The sequence below is a fragment of the Hipposideros armiger genome, unplaced genomic scaffold (assembly GCF_001890085.2).
Source record: "Hipposideros armiger isolate ML-2016 unplaced genomic scaffold, ASM189008v1 scaffold_269, whole genome shotgun sequence".
In the NCBI taxonomy this organism is placed as follows: Eukaryota; Metazoa; Chordata; class Mammalia; order Chiroptera; family Hipposideridae; genus Hipposideros; species Hipposideros armiger.
Window position 1 is genome coordinate 912,235 of NW_017731619.1, and position 6,000 is coordinate 918,234.

General features: G+C 41.4%; 1 protein-coding gene across 6 annotated transcripts in view; it reads left to right on the forward strand.

Annotated features, from left to right (window-relative positions):
* FOXA2 (forkhead box A2) overlaps window positions 1-3,022 on the forward strand; it is a 119,839-nt gene extending 116,817 nt beyond the window's left edge. For all 6 annotated transcript variants that reach the window (XR_002125567.1, XR_002125570.1, XR_002125569.1 and 3 more), the window contains 2 exons: window positions 1,475-1,674; window positions 2,538-3,022. The gene's annotated coding sequence lies outside the window, so the exon portion shown is untranslated. The remainder of the gene's footprint in view (window positions 1-1,474; window positions 1,675-2,537) is intronic.
* The last annotated feature ends 2,978 nt before the right edge of the window (window positions 3,023-6,000 follow it).

Sequence of the window (6,000 nt, forward strand, 5' to 3'; positions counted from 1 at the left end):
TGTAGTGTTGGATGTGTGCATTGTATTGCGAGGTGTGTGTGTATGTGTGTGTGTGTGTAGGGTGGTATGTATATGTGTACTGTGGTATATGTGTACATAGGTTATAATAGTGATGGTGGTGGTATGTGTGGAGTGTATGTGTGCGGTAGATGGTATATGTGTGGGGTGTGAGGTGTGCATGGTATTTGTGTTTGGTGGGTGGAGTATGTGTGTAGTATGGGTGTGTAGTATGGTATGTGTGTGGTGTGGTATGTGTGTGTGTAGTGTGATATATGCATGCATATGTTTGTGGTGATGCATATGATATGTGATGTGTGTGGGTATTGGTGTATGTGTAGATGTGCATATATGGAATAAGTGGTGTGAGAGTGTATATGTATGTGTGTGTGTGTGTGTGTGTGTGTGTGTGTGTGTGTTTGTGGGGTAGACAAGGATCATGGAGACTTACTGGGAGAGGTTGTGTCTGAGAAATAAGTAGGCATTCTTAGAGGACTCCTCCTCTGAGTGGGTGGGAAAGGCTGAGCAGCTGAGGGTAATTGTTTTGATGGTGGCCTCAAATCAGCAAGGCCTGCCATGGAAGGAAGACATCACCACAAGGGTTCTGGGAAGGAAGAAGGTGGGGAGTCAGTGAGATGAACTGGTTCCACATCAGGGAGGGTTCCAGCTGACAGTTAGGAGTTAGGAGTTTGGGGCTCATCTGTGGGAAGCAAGGACTCTTGGGACAATGGAGAAGGTGAGTAGAGGTACTCGGGCATAGGAGGAGAGGGAGTGGAGGGCATGAGAAAGAGTGTGGAGGGACAGAGAAGGAGGTCACAGCCCTTCATCAGGGCTGCAGGGATGGGAGAGCAGTGGTGAGGGATACTCAAAACTACAGACCTGTCTTCCTGGGACTTGGTTGTGTTGGGCCCCCCTGTCCCCACCAGGGGCTTTATTTACTCAGCTGTTGGCAAGGAAGCCACAAAGTCTGGGGGGGCATTAGCTCTAACAGGGTCATGCTCTAACAGCAGAGGAGGGTCTTTCCATAAGGATCGCTTTGGAGGACTGATCTGAGGCATGTGTCACATGGTGCTTCAGAGGGTCCTTGGGGGTTAAAGCTCTAGTTGCCCAAGCAGTAACCAGTGCAGTGCTCACACACCCTGTATCGCTTTTCCTCTTTTTCTGTCTCACTGTCTTCCCTTCCACATTCCGGCTTCCTGGGATCACCTCTCAAATAATTATAGGCACCAAGTCCTTGTCTCAGGCACAGCTTTGGGGAGGCTTCCAGTCACCCATGAATGCACAGCCTGGAAGAAGGAAAAGGGAACAGTTAACATCCCTGTGGAACAGCTCTTAGCCAGAGGACAGTGCCAGTGGATGAACACCTGCTCTGTCCCTGAGTGACAGAAGCACATGTCACACAACACTTTGCAGGATACCAGGTTAGAGCTTCAGCTGTCCACAGTGATGTGTTCAAACCCAGGTTTTCTAATTCTAGGGTTCAACACACAGCAAGAGCACCACGTGAACATGAAGGCAGAGATTGGGGTGATGCATGTTTAAGCCAAGGAATGCCAACGATCGCCAGAAAACTACCAGAAGCTATCAGAGAGGCATGGGACAGACCTTGCACTCATGGCCTTCAGAAGGAACCAACTCTGCCCACACCTTGATCTCAGACTTCTGGCCTCCAAAACTGTAAGACATTAAATTCCTATTGCTTAAGCCATTCGGTTTATAGTACTAGTTATAGCCCTAGCAAATTAATATACCTACTTTCTAAAAGTTCTCTGGTTTGCACGTTGCAGAAAGTTATCCCTTGAAAATTCCCAGAAAAAAATGCAAATTCCAAGAGTTAAGATCTTTCCACATATTTTAAACTTTAAAATGTTACCCTTCTTGTTGAAACAATTAAGCAAAACTGTAAGAAGTCCAACTGCCTTCTGCAGATATCCTGTGTGAAATCTTTTCATGGAGCTGGAAACACAGATGTAGGAACAGGGGCTGGTAACAGGAAAGGTGGAGGAGGAATCCAACTGAAACCAGAAGCAGCAGCTCTGCATCTTCTATACACTCTCTGTTGCCTAACCAACTCAAACACTTTTTGCTTGTTTTCTACACCCCACAAATGGGAAGACAGTTGGCTAACTCCCAGTTCTTAGGCTAACCTTGGGGCAAATGCCAGGCTGCAACCTGGCCTTGACCAAGGTAGTGTGGAAAGGGCAAAACAAAAGGAGAACCAGAGCAAGTGGCCGGAGCACAGCTGTGAGGCTTACCTATGATGTGGGAGGTTTGTTGTTGCTGCTGTTGAAATCCCAAGAAAGAAACTTCATTTGCAACTGGTCAGCTCAACTGCAGTTCCTTTACCCCTGCCTGACCCAAGACCCTTTCACCAAAGCCCCAGATGTTAGCTGGCTCAAGGTCAGCTGGACCCTCAACTACTCTCTTGTGCCAGGAAAACACTTTTTTTTTTGAGGGTGGTGGTGGAAGGGCAGGGTAGGGTTCTGATTTGAGCCTCACTGACCCTTCTGTGCCACCTTCTTCTCTCTTTCTTTTTGCAGAAAAAACCATTTCAGAGCTTTGCTGAATTTACCCATGAAGACTCAACCAATACATTTCTAACTCAAAAGATTAAAGACGTTTATGCACTACGTACGAAAAGAAAAGTCTTCCTTACATCAGAGTCCTGGTGTTTGTATAGCTTAACCAAACAGAGAATAATGTTTGACAGACAAGGACTGACACAGACATTTCTTGTTTTTTAAAACTAGGCTCAATTACTCAAAAAAAAATGTTGCCTGCTTTGTTGTTTTTAAATGCCTTTATCTCTTTCTGATTTATGGCAGTTCCCTGTATAGAAATAGATTTCCCCTTAACCACCGTAGGCATGTGTATCCCTTTAAGCACAGTCCCCAGGAGCTGGGAGTCATCCATCAGCTGTATTCACTCGGAGCCAGGAGTATTCATCATCGTTTTGCTCTGTGACTGAGTCAGTGGGTCTATTTCATCATAAATACTCAATTCTAGGTGACAATTAAAGATAGAACAGAAAAAAATTGGAGGAAGATGACCAGGATCTGAATTTAGAGAAAAGAGAAATAAGCTAATATTTATTAAATCTCTATTTGTTGACCAGTAGTGGGGGAGAAATTGTTCCGTTTTTTTTTTTTTTTGGTTCTTGGAAAAATTAAGTGTGACATTGGACAAATCACTGAAACTCTTTTAAAAAATCAATTGTAAACGGTGGATGCATTAATAAAACTAGCTACCTCATACAACATCATTTTATATTTATTAAGTGACTTTTAATATGACTTTTTCTGTCATATTTCCCATGACTTGCATTTTGAAATATTTCTTTCAAATTCTTCAATTCCATAACTTAGAAGGTGCTTTGAATTTTGTTGAACTAATGAATAAATGCATACTTCAATTTAAAAGGAAAAATTAGTAGGATTAATGAAACATTGTGGTATGAGGAATAGAAATGACTTTTTTTAGTTTTGTCATTTTCCTTTAAAATCAGCAAATCACCTGTATCATTTTACATATAATTTAAATGCTTTATAAACACACAAATCTGAAATATAATAAAACATAATGTGGATAGTAGTATGCAGGCTTTGGATAAGAATCAAAGCAGCAAACTGCTCTAAAGATGTTATTTATTATTAGATGCAGACGAGAGATTGCAGGGTATTCTGCAGGAATCATAAGGAAAGGTGGGTGTCATCTTCTACTTGGCATAGTCCTTTTTAGCCATTTTCCAGGGGAGTGATTTAAAGCAAGACTCGCTAAGGGAAGTAGGTTCTTGGCATAACCAAGAGTAAGGAATGGAATACTGGGTCTTGGCAAAGTTGACCAACTCCAACAGCCAAGCTATTAACTCCACTGTTGACAAGACTGCGTTTTCAGGTTATGATTATCAAGTGCTCTGGAATTTCTAAATTTGAGCATCTTTTCTGCAGTTGGGGACCTCTCAAGAGCCTCTGCTCCTTATCCACATTAGATAGACAAAATAATGTATAGAAAACTTTCACTTACTCCAGGAAGCAGCAGCAGCAGGTCGGAGAGATGACAGATGGATTTAGAGTGATGATCTTTTAATAATTTGAGAATCAATGGAGGAATTAGTGGTGGGATCACTCTAGTATTTGTAGATGAGCAAAAAGATTGTGTGCTCCTCCCTGCAGGGCATGACAGTGGGGCACTTGGAGCATCCTGCCAGCATATCCTCCAACTCGAACTCACTCATCTCAAGGAATCCAAAGAAATGCGGATAGTATCTAAAAGGCAAACCCTTGCATGGTTTCATTTCTTCATTAGTTCCTGCAGAGTAGGGCTGGGGATTGTGACTTGTTTTGTGTCTGCTCCTTTGGGCAACCCTTATCTGTATAAGGTGTTACAAAACTCCTGTGTGAGGAGACAGACGACACAGGAAACATGTCCTTAGGGCTTGACATGTGCCTGCCCCTCCCTGATACAGTCACCTAATCTCCTTCCTTAAAAGGAGAGGGGCTGCTTAGGAGAAGGGATGGGAAGACTAAGTCTTCACCCCACTGTATGGACTTGGCTGAGCCCATGGAAGAGTTTTCATCAAGGCACTAAACAAGGCACTGACAGGCTGGTGTAGAAATTCTTCAAAGATTCCTTCAAGATCTTGACTTTTCCGTGATTGGAACTGACAAACAGATCTTGGTAGACCAAAGGTTCTACATTTTACTATAAAGTTAAGTCGGATGAGAACTTAGATATCAACAGTTCTCAAGCTCTTTGATCCTGGAGCCTCTTTGCATTCGTAAAATTACTGAAGTCCACAAAGATGTGGGCTAATATCTATTGATGGTGATATTTAACAGATTAGAACTTGACACTAAGAAGATATAAAACACATTTATTTATTAATTTATTTTGAAATAACAATAATAAGCCAATTAAATGCTAACATGGATAACATTTTTAAATAAAAATAACTATATTTTCCTAAACAAAAACATTTAGGGAGAAGAGTGGCATTTTCTACCTTTTTGCCGATCTCCTTAATATCTGGCTTAATAAAAGCAACTGGATTCTCGTATCTGCTTCTGCATTCAATCTGTTGTGTTATATTATTTGGGTTGAAGTATATGAAGAACAGCTGTCTTTATACAGATTGTTGTTAGGAAAGGAAGGGGTGTTATAATAGCTTTTCAGATGATTGTGAATATTCTTTTATGATGCCACACCAAATCCCAATAAGTGGTAACTTCTTCAAGTTAGTTGCAATGTGACCTCCAGAAAACTTGTCATATTTTTATGCTTACAAAATTTCCTTCTTAAATAAATGAGGGGTTATTCTATTGTGATTATTCTTAAAGGGTGGGGCCTCATCAGTCTGGTACTCTGTAACATGAAGAACCCCTTGACTGATCTGCTCAGTCTCTCCCTCGGCCATATCAAACTTGAATTCAGTTCAGTGCTTTATTGACTAAAATGAGACATGGAATCAGACGGGAAAGAACCCAAGCTTCATTAGCCTTCTTACATCATTTACTCAACAGTTTAGAAAATGTCAGAATTTGACCCAGTAATTTCACCAGTTTCCCTAATCTGCAAAAGCTTATTGATGCTCAGTAGGGACAGATGAAGAATCAACTCCTTATTATGTAAAATAAAATGTTCACTGGGCAATAATGGAGCATGTGAATAATGCTCAGAAGACATTAAAGGTAAATATAATTATACAGTAAACACAGTGGCTTTAATATGAGCTTTCTTTGTGTGCAAGACAGCTGTTCTGAGCACCTGTCCGAGACTCTCATTTACAACAGTTTCCAGCTTTTGCCTGAACTCCACGTCTCACAACGGGGCCTAGTACTATATTTTCATTCCCTTCCTTTATAATTTCTCTCCCTCCTGTCTTTGGACTATTGTTTCACAACCTTCATGACTGTGTAGATGTGTGTACTCACCAGTGCTGTTAGTTTAATTACCAACTCTACTATTGAAATTTGTCTAAAGCAGCATATTGAAGCTAAAGAAAAA